The sequence below is a fragment of the Macrosteles quadrilineatus genome, unplaced genomic scaffold (genome assembly GCF_028750875.1).
Source record: "Macrosteles quadrilineatus isolate MER2022 unplaced genomic scaffold, UCM_ALF_1.0 Scaffold_2__2_contigs__length_208266976, whole genome shotgun sequence".
In the NCBI taxonomy this organism is placed as follows: Eukaryota; Metazoa; Arthropoda; class Insecta; order Hemiptera; family Cicadellidae; genus Macrosteles; species Macrosteles quadrilineatus.
The window spans coordinates 121,787,943-121,806,095 of NW_026542595.1; positions in this window are offsets into that span (position 1 = coordinate 121,787,943).

The following is an 18,153-nucleotide window of genomic DNA, read 5'->3' on the forward strand; positions in this document are numbered from 1 at the left end:
CCAGTACGATATATAGCATGTATAATTTAAATTTACATATTGAAGACAAATAGTGAATTTCATTTTACTCCATTCTGCACTGAACCTACATAACGTAGAACCAATATATGAACTAGTCTACCTTAAATCAACAGAATGCAGATTCAATTCAAAGCGTTACTGGCAATTCAGTCGTTTTTCCTTATATACTTATATACTGGTCCGATAGTTCTTAGAAATAACTTTTAGAATGATTAATGCATTTTCCTCATGTTTATACTTACAAAGCAATTATCATTCAGAAGATTACATATATCTTTTAAATGTATTGTGCTCTTTTGTTATTTTGTAAACACTTAAACCAAGTTAAAGTTAAAAACTGTTTTGTCCGAGTTGGAAAATTGGTGCTGTTGCTGTTTTGGTACAAACGAATCCAATATCCAGACTACAAAGAAAAATCTGTGATTGATAGGTCAAAAACACAAAAAACTAGACCCGTACTATTTCTATTTACGACGAAAAGCCTACACTACTAAAATAAGATTTTGCATTATAATACTACTTTCAAATACTACTCAAGAAATGCTACTTTCTTTTCATCTAATCGCTTGAAAAATGATGCAATTGTATTTATATCCTAGTTGATAATATAATACTTATAAAAAAAAAGATTCTTCCATTTTGGAAACGATTATAATTTTATGGTTTTGAAAATGTTACACGCTTATGTAAATGTTTGTAACTGGAAACATTACAAACCTCTAAGCATTTAATACATTTATAAGTGTATATATTTTATCATACATATTCATTTGAAATCACCAACATAAACAGTAGTTTTATGCGATAAATATGTTATGTTAATGAATAATTTTCGGTAAACTTTGTAACTCAGATTTTTGTTGGATTTTTTTGTGATGGTAAAATTATAAACTTTGCATAATCGGCTTGGGATTATCTGTTTCATTAGCAGGAATCGGTTAGTTGAGTACTTACTGATCGTAAACGTTGCAATTTAACATGTTTGTAATATTATTAGATTTATGTCAACCAAATTGTTCCCGTGTAAACCTCGTATAGTCAGGGCAATTTGATACATTATAAGGTTATTACTTTACGACGAGGAAAATGCTGACTACCAACTGAACAAGTAAAAAACTGCAAATGATTTAAATTAAACAAAATCCAATAATCTTTTTACCCATCTATCGTGGTAGAAAGATTTTTCTTAATATATACATGGAAAATAATAATTGGTACTGTATTAGGTCTAATGTAATTTTTCATGGTCAAGTTATCCACTGTGGTCTTGTCATAAATTGATAAAAATTGTTTTTATGTAAATAGACAGTAATATTCTAATAATAAACAACTAAAATGTTTGTGTTGGACTAAGCATTGTCAATTCAATCCGAGCAAAGCTCGGTCTCCTGGTACAAACACATTTAACACTTGATAGGCATCTAAACTTTACAGGGTGTTTTCAATGCTTGCATTTGAAAACATAAATTCAACAAACAAAAATTATTATAAATTTTAAAGTCACGATTTTTGGCTTTGATATTTGAAAGATTACTGGAATGTTTTCAGAATATATGTGCAGAAAGTGTTTTCGCTAGCATTCTAAACAAGGTATAATCAGTGTTAGGCTAATGTACATGTTGTTTTCCTGCTCGGGCGCTCCCTCATGGGGGCAATAGACACTAACTATTGGATGTTATCGTCCCCATTCTCGTTTGGAAACTTTCCACTTTTATATAGATGGGTGAAAACAATTTAAAAACATACAATTATGTTTTGCTATAAATCTGCTGTTACAAATATTCGTACATTAATAAAATCTTAGTTGAATTTGTTTATAAAACTGATTATCATTTTTTATTATTAAATAACAATTAAACTCTTAAATTATGTTCTAGTAAATAAAAAAATCTAGTAGCAATCGTACAGTCCAATATACCTACAGCCAGTATGCATCTCTGAAGATAATCTATTGAAAATTAATAATCAACCTTAATAGTTATCTTCTAAGGCAAGCTGGACATGTGCTAGAGCATAGGGTCCCGGGTTCAATTACCACCATTCACAAATAACTATTTTGTTACTAAGCTATTAAACTATCAATTATCAATTATCAATTATTTAAGATGGGGACGCCACTATGTGCTAAGCTATGTTAAAATGCCATAACCTTCTTGCTAATGTGCAAAACAATTCCAAACTTTTTAACATGTTAAGGTAGAACATGAAAGTTATTACGACCTACTACAGTACTTCTAAGTACAGTTAAGAATTACTTAAGTTAAAACAAGTTAGAAGCAAGATAACATTCAGTGTTTAAATTAAAAAGTTAGTACTTATCCATATATATTGGTTTTTGTAGCACATTGCATGTTTTTTCCAGCTAATAATGGAGGTTAAATTGAATTGAATGAACCACTATAGAGGTAACTTATGCGGTCAGCTGTAAGGGGACTAACCAATAAACTGTACATAAAGTGAGGTCAGGCCGCTCTTACATAGGATCTGCGTAACTTGAATTAATGACCCTGATACTCTACTGAGTGCTCGTATTTGGCCAGACACCAAACAACCAAATAGTTCATATTTCCACTCGTATAATAAATATTTCCTTAAAGCTAGTAAAACAGCTACTTATAAATATAAATAATAGGACCTAATCATATATGTAAGAATTATTATGATGAATATTAATCATACACAAATCTTTAATTAAAACTATAAATAAAGACGAAAGAGAAGAAAACAACCTACCATTTAACATAGACATTTTCGTAAGGGATGAACTATTGTGTTTCTAGCTTTGTATACATGTTGCTTATCTTTAAAGTATAAGTTAGTAAATCATCCCAGTTACATTTCTAGAAGAGTTAGTTTTAATGTATATTTATAATATAATATATAGCGTCCGATATTATCATTTTCTTAATACAATTAAATGACCTTTTATTCATTAGATATGGATCGGCCATAAACAAATCAATAAAGTGTCCATGTGCATAAGCATGTTTTTAATTATTTTTTTCGAAACAGAATCTAAAATATAGGGGGTTAAGTTTTATTTTGACAAAAAAACTTCTAGGATGGAATTAAAAGCTTATTCATCATATTTAGAGGTTGCAAACTATTACAACAATTCAGTAGCTTAAATAATGTAGATAAGCAACTTAATTTTACTCATATTACTAGTGGTGAACTTGTTTATAGCTTTTTCGAACTTTATATAAATCGTAAAATACAAAACGACTCAATTAAAAATAGCTTCTGTGACCCTGGTACAAACGAATCCAATATCGAGAATACAAAGAAAAATCTGTGTCACTGAAAACCTTTATAAAAACACAACAGAGACGGGTTTAACTGTGTGTTCATATGCTTGCTTGTTTTCTGGACAAGGATAAGCTCTTCATGTAAACTCTTGGAATTATTTGTATTTAATTTTTTTTACTAGGGTCTTAAACTCCGTTTGTGTGTAAAACAATAATTTTCATTTCATGAAGATTAAATTACATGTTAGGTCACGTGGTTTTATTGAAGCTATTTATTTTATGCAAATATCTAGGATAATTATTACGTGTTTAATATAATTCTCAAAATATTATTGTACGTTTGAGGAAAGATAGTTAACAAAACTAATATTTTAAAGATTTAGATTTTGGTATGTTGTTATATGTTTATTTTGTGTGATTGAAATTTTCATTTTATATATGAAAATAGTAAAAGATTCTGCAATATAGTCTACTATTTATAATTCTCGAGTTGAACTAGTCATAATGGTTTGTATAGGAAAACCTAATGTCTATGGTAAATGTTAGGAACCAAAACAAGCCAATGAGTAATAAGATATTTGTAATCAAATAAGTATTGTAAATAAGTATTGTTGTTGTCAAATAAGTATTGCAAATAATTATAGTATGAGTAAACGCTTATATTATTTTATCATTTGCAGAGTACAAAAAGAAATTTAAAAATTTACCTATATAAACATTACGGTGTATTTGGTTTTTACATCTTTCCTTACGTTTATAAGTTAATTCTGTATATAATTGAATTCAATCTGCTGATTAATCACAACAATATTAAGGATTCGGATTGCAGTGTTTTTATAATATAAGATGTAAGTAGTTTTAGCAGTATAGTGAACAAAGGATAACCAGAGTCATGCTATATACGTGTTGTTTTCCTGCTCAGGCTCTCGCGGGAACGATAAGCACTATCTATTGATTGCCGTTACCATTCTTGTTTGAACATTACATTCTATCTATGGGTAAAAAAACAAACGCTCATGTCATTGTATTTATTTTTCAGTATAACCTATCTGGTGTATGTGTACATAGGTGCAGAATTTATATAGTGCGATTGCTAAGGAAAACTGATTGAAAATGCGTTATCTCCTCTGAAAAATGCAAAGTTAAAAAGTTAATTTCATCAATTAGACCCTGTCGAATCGAATACACTACATGCAACAAACAATACACTTCAACCTAGTATGTATCATCACTAGTATCCCCAACTATCACTACTACATGATACTATATGTATTTATAGCCAATGACACCCAATAGCATTAATTATACATGTCTCAAGAGGACCATGTATAATCACCCTTAGGATGTGAATAATCAGTGCTTATGAGGTTCAGCACATAAGGAAAATCTTGAAGGTACCTGTTTTACCAGTAAATGGTTCTAAATACATTCTTTTTTCACAAACGTTTCATCTAAGTTTTGTCTCTTCCTTTTGAATTGTATTTGAGTCGTATATTAGTTTGATTATAAGCACTTGCTATGATTCCTTGTTTACATTTATGTTGTTAATTTGTAACCATCTGGTAACACATGAGCGTAACATTGAATAATAAAAACAAAATTAATTTTGAATAGCTTTATCAAATTAAAGTTTGTTTCTCAAAAAGCTTTTCAAGTTTGACTAGAGTATGTACATTGTACAGCCGTTATTTCGTGATTATGTAAGAAGGTCTACATTGAGACCAACCCTCTTTTTTGTCACTAGTAGGGAGTTTGATAATCCTTTGGTATATCATAACTTATCTGCTTCTTTTGTATATTTAAAACTAGATTAAAATACGCAATAAAATAAATAATTACGTCAGTTTATCATTGCACTCTATTAAAAAAAATTACCACTTTCAAAATACAAATTTGTTTTTAACTCTTTACTCTTTGTTTACTATGAATGTTTTTCCTCATAGAGAAAAAATTAGACTTTTCACCTTATAGAGTCTGGTAAGAGTAAATAACCTATTGTGTGTATCCAATAAGAACTAACTTTAAATGAAAATTGGGTTCACCGAACTGTTGTAGATATAACCAAAGCGGTCAGCTGTTAAAGGGGACTAACCTATAAACTGTACATAAAGTGGGGCTAGGCCGCTCTTATATAGGATCTGTGTAACTTGAGCTAATTACTCTGATACTCTACTGTTAGTGAATACGTTAAATGACCTATATTTGGCAGAATAAGCACAAACTGCTCGTTAGTAGAGTTGTTGGGGATAAACATGTGAAAATTACCAGTTATATTACATTTATTTCATATATATATTCTATTCTAGTGTTTGTTTGGATATGTAAAATCAACTATCGCAGTAGCTTATAGAACAGTTAACACTGTAAACATGGAACAATTAAGTTATTTTATAGGTCAAATTCCAATAGGTCTTTGCCCTTTTCAATAATGTGTGTAAATTCTTTAGAAAAGTGTGTCTAAAGGCTGAAACATCACATTCTTTGTTTTATCTAACATCAAAGCAAATATTCGTCAAGGTAAAAGTAAAATAAAATAACCTTTTAGGTTGAAAAAGTTGCGTATAAATAAAATTGATACAGCTCAAGTATAAAAATAGTTAAGCAGATCCATTTCCTTCACTCCTTCCCTTGTCACGGAGGGTTAAGTACTTTACCGTGTCGCATTCAAGCTGTTTTATGCATATCTTTCTGCAAACAACCCAAACTAGGTCAGATGTAGTTTTAAAACTCTTGTGTTTATATGTTAATGTGGTTTTATGTGACTAGGAATGTTGTTACTTATCTCTTCTAAAAATCTTTTAAGGTATTTCTATGAAAAACACGTTGGGGCATCTTAAGTTAATTTTTAATACATATTCGTCAACTTAGGGGAAATTTCAACAGGAATTTAAATGTCCACGACAAAAAGGTTTTCTATAACATTTCGATTAATTAAAGTTGTGAATTCACATAAGAAACCTATTAAATTGCACGCCTCGAGCTGACAATTGGATAATATTACGAATCCAAAGTTTACATCGTGTCTGAAAAAGGTAATAAAAACGCCACTTTGTAGGAAACTGCCTGTGTAAATAATACAGCGTGTTTTTGCGACGTTAGACCGGCTTTAATTATCTGGTTAAATAAGGAGGATCCAAGTTTACATTTCACTTAATTTTGAACTTTCACAGTGCTTAATAAGTATCAGCTGAGACTTGTATGTTTATTTTTTTACTATTAATATTGAGGCTTACAATTTTAATTTAAAATAATGTTCGATTGGCTTTTCGTTTTCACCTACTATTGTTTGTTATGTAAATCTAGGCATTCTTTGGCTGTACAAATCGGCATAACCCTTTAAGAGTTAGTAACGATCTAAATCGTATTTATATTGTGTTTTAGTAACTTTATAGTAAAATCTTCAGTTAAGCAATTCAGTTAAAAAATCAAATTTACCAATGTTTAAAAAATAAATGAAGATATTAATCATTAATGTTAACCAACCTAAACACAAAATTAAAAAACACCATTTTAATTTACATTTAAATGACCATTTGACGCTATAAATTACTAATTCATGTTGGTACTCTTTAGGATAGGGTCCACCTTGATAAAAAATATGGTTTTACGAATATACTCCGATGCGTTATATTTTTTCGTTCTTTCCTTTCGGACATTTCGTTTTCTAAAATTAGTTTTTAAGTCTTGGTTTTTTTGAGCAGCAGGTTCATAGATCAGATTTACTTAACATAGGTAGCCTAAGTAAGTTTTTACAAACTTAAAAGTATTTACATTTTTCTACAGACTTAACAAATTGAATTTGTATCGAATTTAAAATATATTTTTTTATTAGGGGTTTAATAAAAAACTGTTTTATATGAAATTCAAACCTTTAGTCATACAATTTCATGAATGTGCAAATCCTCGACACCCAACTAAATGAGTTAAATAAACTGAAACGATATGACGCTAGCCCAGATGGCCGTTAGATTTTCCCTGCAATGCGCTCCTGTAGTTGACCCAATTAAAGTAAGTTTAAAACATAGGCTACGAAGTATAAAAAATAATTGTTGGCCTCTAACATTCTTTATATATTTTACTAAATATTCCTATATTTTAATTATTATTTGTTTGTTATTTAGATAAATTTTATTTAAAAAAATGTTTTTTTTTGAAAACATAGTATAAAAATATTCCGAGGTATAACGTAGGTAGCAAGACAAAACACAAGTTTTAGGAAAAGATGTGTATAATACGTCTGAAATTGCTATACAAATTTAGTGATTTCGAAGTGAAAATAAACTACAACTGACTGTAAATAAAGAAAATTAAAAAAAAACATAACAATTATCATAAAGTAACATCATTTCTTGGATGAAATTATCTTAGTAAAATTAAATAAGGGAATCCGATTACTCGTGAGATCAGTGTAGTTGTATAACCTTAGATAGATTTGTTTGCGTCATTTTGTTTTGAAATGATACAAATTATCTTACTCTATTTCATTGCACTTATGTTTCACTCAATAAGACTTGAAGTAAAATCTTCTAAGAATCTACGTTTATCAACACACTACAAATTTAACTAAAGGACACGGAGTGTCTGTGTTTAATATGCAGTGAAATACCGTACATCAGAACGTCCCAAAAGTCAGCTGTGTAATTCACCTCATTGATAATACAAATTAATTGTTATTACAATTTATTATACATTATTATTTTATAAGGCTCTCTGAGAGGAAGAACATTAATTATGAGCCTCACAAAGCAGATGGAAGCTCTGCAGAAACTGTAATAATGCAACTCGCAAATGGGTTATTAATTAAAGTACATATTTTTCATGCAAAAGCCTCTTGGAGACTTAAGAAATTCTTAAACACTATTAAAAATAAAAATTATTATTTTAAACTATTTTACAAAAAATGATCTAGTTGTCCATGTTATTGATATTATTTGTGATATTCTACAATATTATAAGTTTAGTTTTTAATTTAAATAGTTGTAGTAAAAATAGATTAACACTATAATTTTATATTTTCATTATATCTCACTTACATACCCTTAGTGGTTTTTTATATGGTTAGAATAACCATAGATTAAACATACTCCGTATGTTTAATCTATGGAATAACATTCTAAAAGGACTCGACTACATTTCGCTACTACAGGTTTTGGCAAGATTATAAAGGCTACCAGTAGACCTAAATTACTGACTAGCTAGTTTGTAACCACACGGTTCTATGACAAAAGCACTCTACTCACTAGGTCAGCTACGTTTGTCAACATTTCAGGGTTTCTAAGTGGTTTTTAATATAAATATTATCAAAAAAAGATATTGAAAAGTATTAACTTGTAATTGCTTGGACAGTAAATACACCATTTAACTATCTAGCAACTTAATACAATTTATTTGACTTTTTAAAGATTATTAAATTTGAAAACCCTTACTTCTATTCTTGTGGTTGCAATAAAACTTATTTTTCCTACAGTTACCTAACAATGTACATGTTCTCTCAATTTGGCCTTTTTATTCTCTCGAGTGAGTCAATTGCTCACTTTTCTCACTAGTTGCACAAATAACTAATTTCTTAATCGGAACCATTAAAAAGTAAAAATGACCAAAATATGGAACATATTAGTAAATATAAAGGATTAAATATGTTTAAGAGTTTTATCATATTCGAGAATATAATAGTATATCCTTGACAATCACGAGCACCGCTGCACTATTCAGATAACCGAGACACAAAAGGATTACAAGAGGAACGTGGTAATTAAACCCATCCTTGTTGAACATTTCACCAACTGGATTGTTTCGTGTTAAATTAATTAACTTGGGAAATGCCATTATGTCTTATATCTTCCTCGTACTTAGATTTTGGCTAGATTTAATATTTAGGAGTTTATAGTAACGAAGAAGGTATACAATGCACATATCTTCTAATACATTCTGGTTTAATCTTTTTGTTTAAAATAAATGATAAAAGGACTATTCAATGTCTCTTTGACGACTATGTGTTATCATATTGCTTTAAACTATCACCTTTTCATCACCGCATGTGCACTAAAAGTGTTGAACACATGGATTTGGCAGCCTATACGAATTTCTACGAAATAATGTTTGAGATAAGGCTTAATTTCTTGCCAAGAGCCTTTACTGGCTAAATTCCAAACAGCCAAATTAGTGGCCCAGGAGTAATCGATCACATTCTTACCCTTCTCCCCCCACAAACACTACCCACTCAGCCTTTTATGCATCCCAAAACTGTAATTACTATCACGCTAGCTTTACCAAATTGGCCAAAAGAATATTTTAAGTGTTATTCGTTATTTTAATTTGACAAATAAAATAAAAACGAAACGTTTTCATCCAGACTTTTTATTTGTAAATTGAAACCAATTGCGTTTACCAATGTTATTTTGAAAGTAGAATTTTCTAATTCACTGTTAATATTCAGGCGCCTAAATATCTTCCAACTATGATGGACTAAAATTCAGGGGTCTTGTTTTTTTTTTCAAACAATTAGCTTGTAATTTTATCATTAAAATACATAATTTAGTAACATTAACTTTATAAATCAGGTATTATCAATACGGTGTTCAATGATTTTATCGTCCATACGGGTACGGTACCTCAAATTTGTTAAATTATTGAACAACACTAATGTCAAAATAAAATATATAAAATCGGACCGAATGTTTTTATTCTATCCCAGTCTACAATAGCACTGCAGAACCAATAGCAGTTCTTATTGGACGCCGTCACTTCCGCCTGACAATATTGTAGTTTACCGGTTCAATACCAGCAAACTGCAGCTGCCAGGGAACACTTTGTTATTTAATCCACGTTTCTACGGCAAAAGGAATTGAACTAGGAATTGACTAAATAAACTTAGCTTTGCACTACAGAAGAGCTTAAATGCACTTTAAGTTTATTCCATTTGTTTATAGCATCACTAGTATGTTTGATAATTAAATTTTATGAAAGTTTAAAACTACAAATTTTAATCTTATGAAATCCTTTAAATACATAAATATTTTTTTTTATATTTATTGACATTGTAAGCGGGTTTTTATAAATCCCCTTGTAATATTATCATACAATTTTTGATGTCTAAAAAGATTAATTTTGTTTTGGACAGGTTATTACCACAACTCTAATAGAATCTAACTCACAATGAATGGTGTCGTAATGCAAGCGCCGAGTGGGGCGAGCGCCGACGCTTAATTAGTAGTGCAAGCGCCGAAACTATAAATCTTATATAAGGGTCTGCTGAATGTGGTCACTTCGGGTCCCTTGCTGCACTGTCTAAGTTCGGAGAGCCAGCTGTTATGTTAGGTTAGGTTAGGTATGGTTAGGTTAGGTTATGTTAGGTTTGGTTTGGTTTGGTTAGCTTTGTCCAGAGTTTAACCTCAGCCTCAGCCAGAAGGCTTTGCGCTACACTAAACCATCAACACCATGGCTTAAAAAAATTATTAGTTATACTTTTCTCTAATATTTTAAATATAAAAGACTTGATGTTAACATTATTAATAACCAAACTTTATCTCATGGAAACAAGATGAAGGAGGCATTTAATTAAACTAAAAGCCGGTTACTTATATTGTTTTGTAATGTCCGACTGGCAGTTTATATTTTACAGTTACAATCATTATCCCCACCCCAGAGGTCATTGCTTTAGAATTATTTTGTCAACTATTTATTGAATTATGTGGGGTGATAACACGGTATACGTATAAATATGTAATGAATAATTTAGTTATTTGTTTTATTTATTATAAATTTATACATATAGATTTAATACAGTATTATGGTTACGGTGTTAAATAATTTGTATGTTGTTTTCTTCAAAAGTAAGAAAATTTTGATGGATAAAATAATTTTAATTGTATTACAAAGCTTAAAACTCAACGCTGGGCTGATACAGCAAAGTGTTATCGTTTAGCTCGAGAAACATCATTTAACGTAAACAAGGCCACATATCACCAGCTAAACCCCGACCTCTACTGTTGTGGTGGTTTAAACATTGCTTGTTTATCAACCTTATCCTTAAACGACAACATAACCCAGGGAAAAATACAACATATTTGCATACATGATGGACAGTTGGTTACAAGTGACTAATACAATTCGCGTGCCGTTTTAGATAACACTCATTCATCCGAATGAAGTTTCAAAATATACTTTTACATAAATTAAATATGTATTTCTAAAATAGAAAAAATAAATATACAATATACCTCATAAAAAAAGTTATGGTGTTAAATAAATATACTACCACACAAAATATTATTTTAAAATAAGAAAAATCTATAGAATGTTTCTTACCCTTCTTAAAATAGGGACAAGTTGTTAGGTTTTGTGTGTTTTTATTAAAGATAAATTTGTGGGTGTCTAGGTTGATTAATCCCTCGGAAAAAAACGACATAAAAGAAAAGTTAAAATAAACGAGAACCGAGAAAAGTATGGTATTGAGTTTCTGTAATAAGGTATCTTAAAAAGATGTATAATTTTGGACCCTAACATAGATTTCTGGCAATATTTTCCAAAACCCGAGATAGTATTAAACTGTGCAACTTTTTTTTTAAATTCCGTAAAAACTAACAATAATATTAGGCTTAAACTTAAAAGTAACGATTTGGTAAATTGTTTTCCGTACTTTATCGTTGTATTCAACCTTAACTGTTTTGTACACTGTACAGTAAGGCTTGGTGTTTATACCTTGCTACATAATTAATTTACACAATGTTTTCAATTATGACAAAATCCACAAAAAATAAACAACCATAAATCTTTCACCTTCACCTTTTTTTTTGAAAATTAAATCAATCAAAGTTTTTACAAAGTTCTAAGCCCAGAAAGCATCAACAAACGGCAACATTGTAACAAATGGGGCCATTCCTCTCCATAAGCGAGCCTACTTACCTGACAAAGAGCTGCTTTTTACCTTTGTTTTTCTTTTGTTTGTTTTTTGTGCTATAGTAATGGTTTTAATAACTATAGTTTACTACAATATTTAATATTATATATCCCTCTATACATTATAATGCAGTTTTGAGCTAGCTTAGTGTGTATAGTTAATATAAAAGCCTTTATAAGATTGATAAACAAATCAAGTGATTTATTCAATTTTTACACACCTTCAGTCCAATTCAGGCTTAGACCCCGACATTTATTCATCGTCAATAAATTTACTATAAAATGGATTGCCTGGACCGTAGGTATGTAACCTTGATTTCATGAAAGGAAATTATAATTTATATGTATACTATAAAGTATATGTAATCAATTGTTCTTTTCAGGTACAAATTGTGTCAACAGAACCTTAATGTTGTAAGTATGGCTATAATTTGTCTCACTAATTATTCAGTCATTGATTATAATTTAGGTAACCATGTGATGTGGTTTTGAGTAATGTTGTGAAGTATACTGTAATAGTACTTTTAGTTTTTAGGGATATCAAATTACATTACAGTTTTAAGTCCATCTAAAATTCATTAGATTATTAAATTCTTTTGTCCTAAAATGTTTACATGGTAAAAAATTGTTTTGTAATATTTGGGATATTTTTACTTTAAATAAACAAGTAACAATGTTGTACATAATTTTGTTTAGAACAAAACCTCGCTAATTAAATATAAGAATTTCTAGGTTGGAGGGAGTTATATAAATGTTGTATCACTCTTGATAATTGAATAAAATAATTTATTTAATTATTTGCGTAAGGACAAAGTGAAAAACAATAATACTACTAGTTAGATTGGTTTTACTTAGTTAGAGATTTTTTAAATTATAAAAGAAAGCTGCCTTTTAGATATTTGGTTATCGATTCGCGTTACATGAACTGACACTTGGCCAAGCTGTGAGGTTGCTGTATGCTCTTTGAATAATAATGAGTCCAGACCTACTTCTGAATATGAACCTTATCATGTGGAATTGACAATATTGTCTCTAACTATATAAAGTGTGACATCTTCGCTCGTTGGGGAGTCCTTGGACCTTTTTTGGGCAATGGAGAGAAAATGCCACCTAAACAGGATTTTTCCTAGAAGCATAGATAAAAGGAGTCTTTTAATCTATGCTAGAAGTTACTGTCCTGTGTTTAAAACCAACTATAACTTAAGCGTTGCAATATATTTCACCGAAGTTATACAGGTAGAATAGCCAGCAAACAAGTATTGCTTGCTACCTTATAGTTTCGTAAGTTTTCCTTATAACAATAATTTTAAATTTATGAATAAAACAAAACAACATTGTTTTGTAACATGTAAGCTCAAATATTTTTAAAAAAGTAACAAGAAAAATTCAAGTAAAGGAGCTCCATATTCAACATTTTCTGGTTCACATATGGAACGGTGGATTCACATGATGTCACGGAGGGTTAAGTACTTTACCGTGTAGCGCTCGAGCAGTTTTATGCATATGTTTTTGTAAACAACTAAAAACTAGGTCAGGCGTAAAGTTCAGACATGCTTTTTGCTGATATAGTTTACTATTGTTCCATTATTTTAAAACATGACCATGAGCAGAATTTAAATATATGTATACTAATCGCTAGACTTTTAATTTTTAAGTATACAAATAGATATTATAATTATTCGTTATTTTAAACTCGACGTTTCATCATAATAATTTGGGATAAATTACTTTGAGGAAATTAGAGTAATGATAAGGCAATGTACATATAATTTAACCAACTGCACGGGTAGTCCCAATACGTCCGATTCAGTCCAATATGAATAAGTTCGATATGTAAACAAATATTCAACTATACAGTACATAAAAGCTACTACGATAAATTGTTGATTTCCTTTTTGTATATCAGTTACATAATCTAAGAGAGCTTAAGGTGATAAATATGAGACTATGCTTTATTTAATGCATACACATCGAGAAAATTTGAACTGGAAATTAAAGTTTTTTTCTCATTGCAACGTTTATTTTCCTTTACGCTGTACATTTGCACAAGAAGCCTGTTAAACTGTAAAGCAGAAGATGAGAACTGTCTAATAATACGAGTTCAAAGACTAGCTCCAGGCTGAGGAAAGCAATAAGAACGTCGCTTCGTGGAAAATTACCTGTGTAAATAGTGAAACGTGTTGCTGTGTTGGTAGACGGACTTGAGTAACCTGATTAACAAATGATAATTGTAGTTGATATTCCTCTTTAATTGTAGTTTTCACAGTGCTTGGAATACTAACTTCTAAATTGTTATTAGTTATAATTTAGTCTTACTTTTCAATGTATAAGTTAGGTTTTAAATTTTAATAAAAAAAAATTGAATTGCAAAAATATTGTGTATTTGTAAGACTGGACATTAGACAACCCATACCTGTTAAAAACGCAATAGTTCTGACTCATATGAAAAAAAAGTTAAATTTAAAGTAACCAAGGTTAAATAACCAGGAAACAAACAAAAAAATAAATATACAGTATGTCTTCAAAATAAATGTGTATAATCTTCTAGTAAGAAACATAAATAAATTTTAAAGATATGAAATGAACATGTGTTTATGTTTGTTTTATATAATGATAAAAGTATTTGTGTATTTTTTTATCTATTATCCGTCAATTAGTCGTGTGGACGTAAGAAAATTTTTTCCGTGGCTTTTGACGGACTGTGAACCCGAGGCAGCCTGTTTTGAGCCAGCGTACAGTAGGACTAGTTAACATTTACCACTACGGTCTATTAAAATGATGTTCTGGATTAATCTTTAAATGGATTGATACGTGACTAAAAGAGGCCTAAGTCTTGTAAATAGGTAAAAATAATAGACTTACAATCAATTGTATTAACCTGTTTAAAATTCTAAATTATTTACATATGTAATATAATCAAAGCAGAACCTTGCAGGGTTTTAATAGAAAATTCAATCAGTAAAAAATCTCAAATTTTCAATATATTTATCTGCTTATGTTTTTGAACAGAATGGTTGCGATTTATTCTTAAGATAAATAACCATTAAAGTATTAAAGCATGTTGAAGGGTTTAGTTGAGAATATAATAGTAGATCCTTGACAATCACGAGCACCGCTGCACTATCCAGATAACCGAGACACAAAAGGATTACAAGAGGAACGTGGTAATTAAACCCATCCTTGTTGAACATTTCAACAACTGGATTGTTTCATGTTGGATTAATTTGGGAACCGGAGTTTTGCCAACGGGTGTCAGGTAGATGGGGGGGATGTCTTCGGCCACCTCTTGGTGCGGAGATTTGCCAACGGTGGTGGTGGGAGAAAGAGTGTGACGGAGGGAGGGAGAGCGATTGTCAGGGTTGTCTACGCTTGGCAGTTATGCGCTTGTCGCAGTGGGTTAGGTTAGGTTAGGTTAGGTTAGGTTAGGTTAGGTTAGGTTAGGTTAGGTTAGGTTAGGTTAAAAATTCAATACATTTCCTTTCACAGTCAGAGGTGCATAACTCCATTACTTTGAATACAGTCAGCATCCTGCCTGGTTTGTCCACCCCTAGCGGAAGCCACTCTCACGGTCACGTGTAATCGCTCTCGCTCAACCCACAACCGTTGGCAAAACTCCGCAGTATGTGGAATTCATGGATGGTGACCCTTTCTACCTGATACCCGTTGGCAAAACTCCTACACTCATTAATTTATTCAGGAGGATAAATATGTTATGTAAGGATTAATATATTCCATTTCTTCATAATAGCTGCTCTCATATTTATCATCCGATTTATCATTTAGGAAGTTGGTTTATTTTGTAAAGGATTATAAAAGGATTTTACGTCAAGCTGATGTTTGATGTTTTAATATATATTATATTTAATAGCTATTACATAAACTCTTAAATATTTGTATGATTCGGACATAAAATCACCGGTTATGTTTAAATATTTTAGTTTTGTTAGTCATGGATAATTCTATCGCAGATCGATTCTGACTTTAAGGATAATGTAGTATGTAAATATAGTATGTTTCACTTAAACAAACTGCCATGGCTACAGTATTTTATCATGTTAATAGGTACCGATGACTATTCAGATTTGGTACAAATTATGTAATTGTAATGCAATAAAGCAAAAAAATACGCTCTAGGTGTCAATAGTGGATACCAAACTTACAAAAACGTGGCAAGTATAAAATACTATAGCAGTTAAATAAATCTGTTTTAAAAATATTTGTTAAAGTTGTGGAAATGAAGGGGCTTTAAATCATCTGTTGTTTCTTATGATTTACTAAACGTGTTTGTTGTGCAGATAAACAAAACATTTTATTATGGACTTATAAACTTGTAATACTAACTAATACTGATAAATACTTTATACTACTTATATTAGATACTACTTTATAGAACTTTTAATGTACACCTTTATGATATACAATTAGTGCCAGCTTAATCCAGGTAATCTTATCTTCAAAAGTACTTATTCTTTATTTTCCCCAAAACCATTTCTGGCAGAGTTTCAAAGCGCCAACCAGCACTTTTGTCAAACTGACAACCTTTCTGCCTTTATTTTTTACCGTACTGAAGAAGTGTTTAACGTTTTATCAGTAGTCTTGATTATTTCATAAGTTGATGTCTAGTTTTAGTTTTTGTATGGCTCCATTTATTTAAAGGTAAAAATTTAATTTAATTTTACTACATTTGGTGACGGATGGTTTCAAATTAAAAAAGGTTACTTATTTACCAAATCTTATAAAGATTTCCAAATTGGCGAACTAATAAAAAATTATGTCAGAATTAAAAAAAATCTAAAGAATCACCCTAATATATTGGTTTAGTTAATAGGTTAGTAGTTAATAGGTTATTCGGTGAAAATACAATATTTTTTGTATAGTCTGTGTATAGTTATGGAATATGTTGCAGTTAGCAATTAAAATTGGTTTCTTGGTTGGTTGTTAGTGTAAGAATAGTGTTAAAGTCCATAAAGACCTTAAGTAAAACAATTGGTGAAAATTTAATAGCATGTTATAGACATTAATTTTATTCCTTATTAGTATTTACCAAGACCAAAGAAATTATTGTTTGGAGCAGAACATCACAAAAAGCAAAGAAATTTGTTTTAGTCACTCGCAAGAACTACAGGATAAATTATGAGGCACATCAGTACACATAAGCTGGTCCACATATCTCTGTCCGACGAAAGCAACAATATTACTCTTGTTCTTTCCCTTCTGTTTGATTTAACTGAAATGATAAATTTTTACTTGATATGATTCAATTAAAAATTAACTTGGAGCTAAATAAATAAAATCCATTCATGAATTGTCTTCAATATTTTTGTATTTATTTTATTTTGTGTGTTCCAATTCCATTGGCATTATTCAATCCAATACCAAATTACTATGAAATACCGTGAACTGTTTAATGGAACAATAAGGCTTTCTTATTATGTTTTATAGTAAACCCAAAAGTATATACTGAATGTAATAGTAATATTCAAATAATAAAACATATGTCTATTCCAATAAATATTAATTTTTAATGTATTTTATTAAAGTAAAAAATAATATTATTGCTGTCCCTATAATTTTTATTTACAAACAGATAAGTATATACAAAAGCTATGCAGCTCTATAAATGATTACTTATCATATATAATTTTTTACAGAATTCCGGATTTTTAGTCAAAGGTAAATCTTTCACGATGAAAAATAAAACAGAATTTAGTTTTTCTTATCGTGCTGTGTAATTCTATTAATGTTTCACCATCTCATGTGCTATTAAATATTTGAGACAAAATGCAAGCTCTAAGGCCTACGAGCTGTTATAAAAGAATGTTTGAGATAAGGTTTTATTTCTTCCCAAGAACCTTTCCCTGGCAACATTCCAAACAACCAATTTAGTGACCCTGTTACGGCAATCGATCACATACTTTCCCTCTTCTCCCGCTCAACCCTACATTCTCCCATCCTCCACTGCCCACTCAGCCTTTTCAGTGCCTTA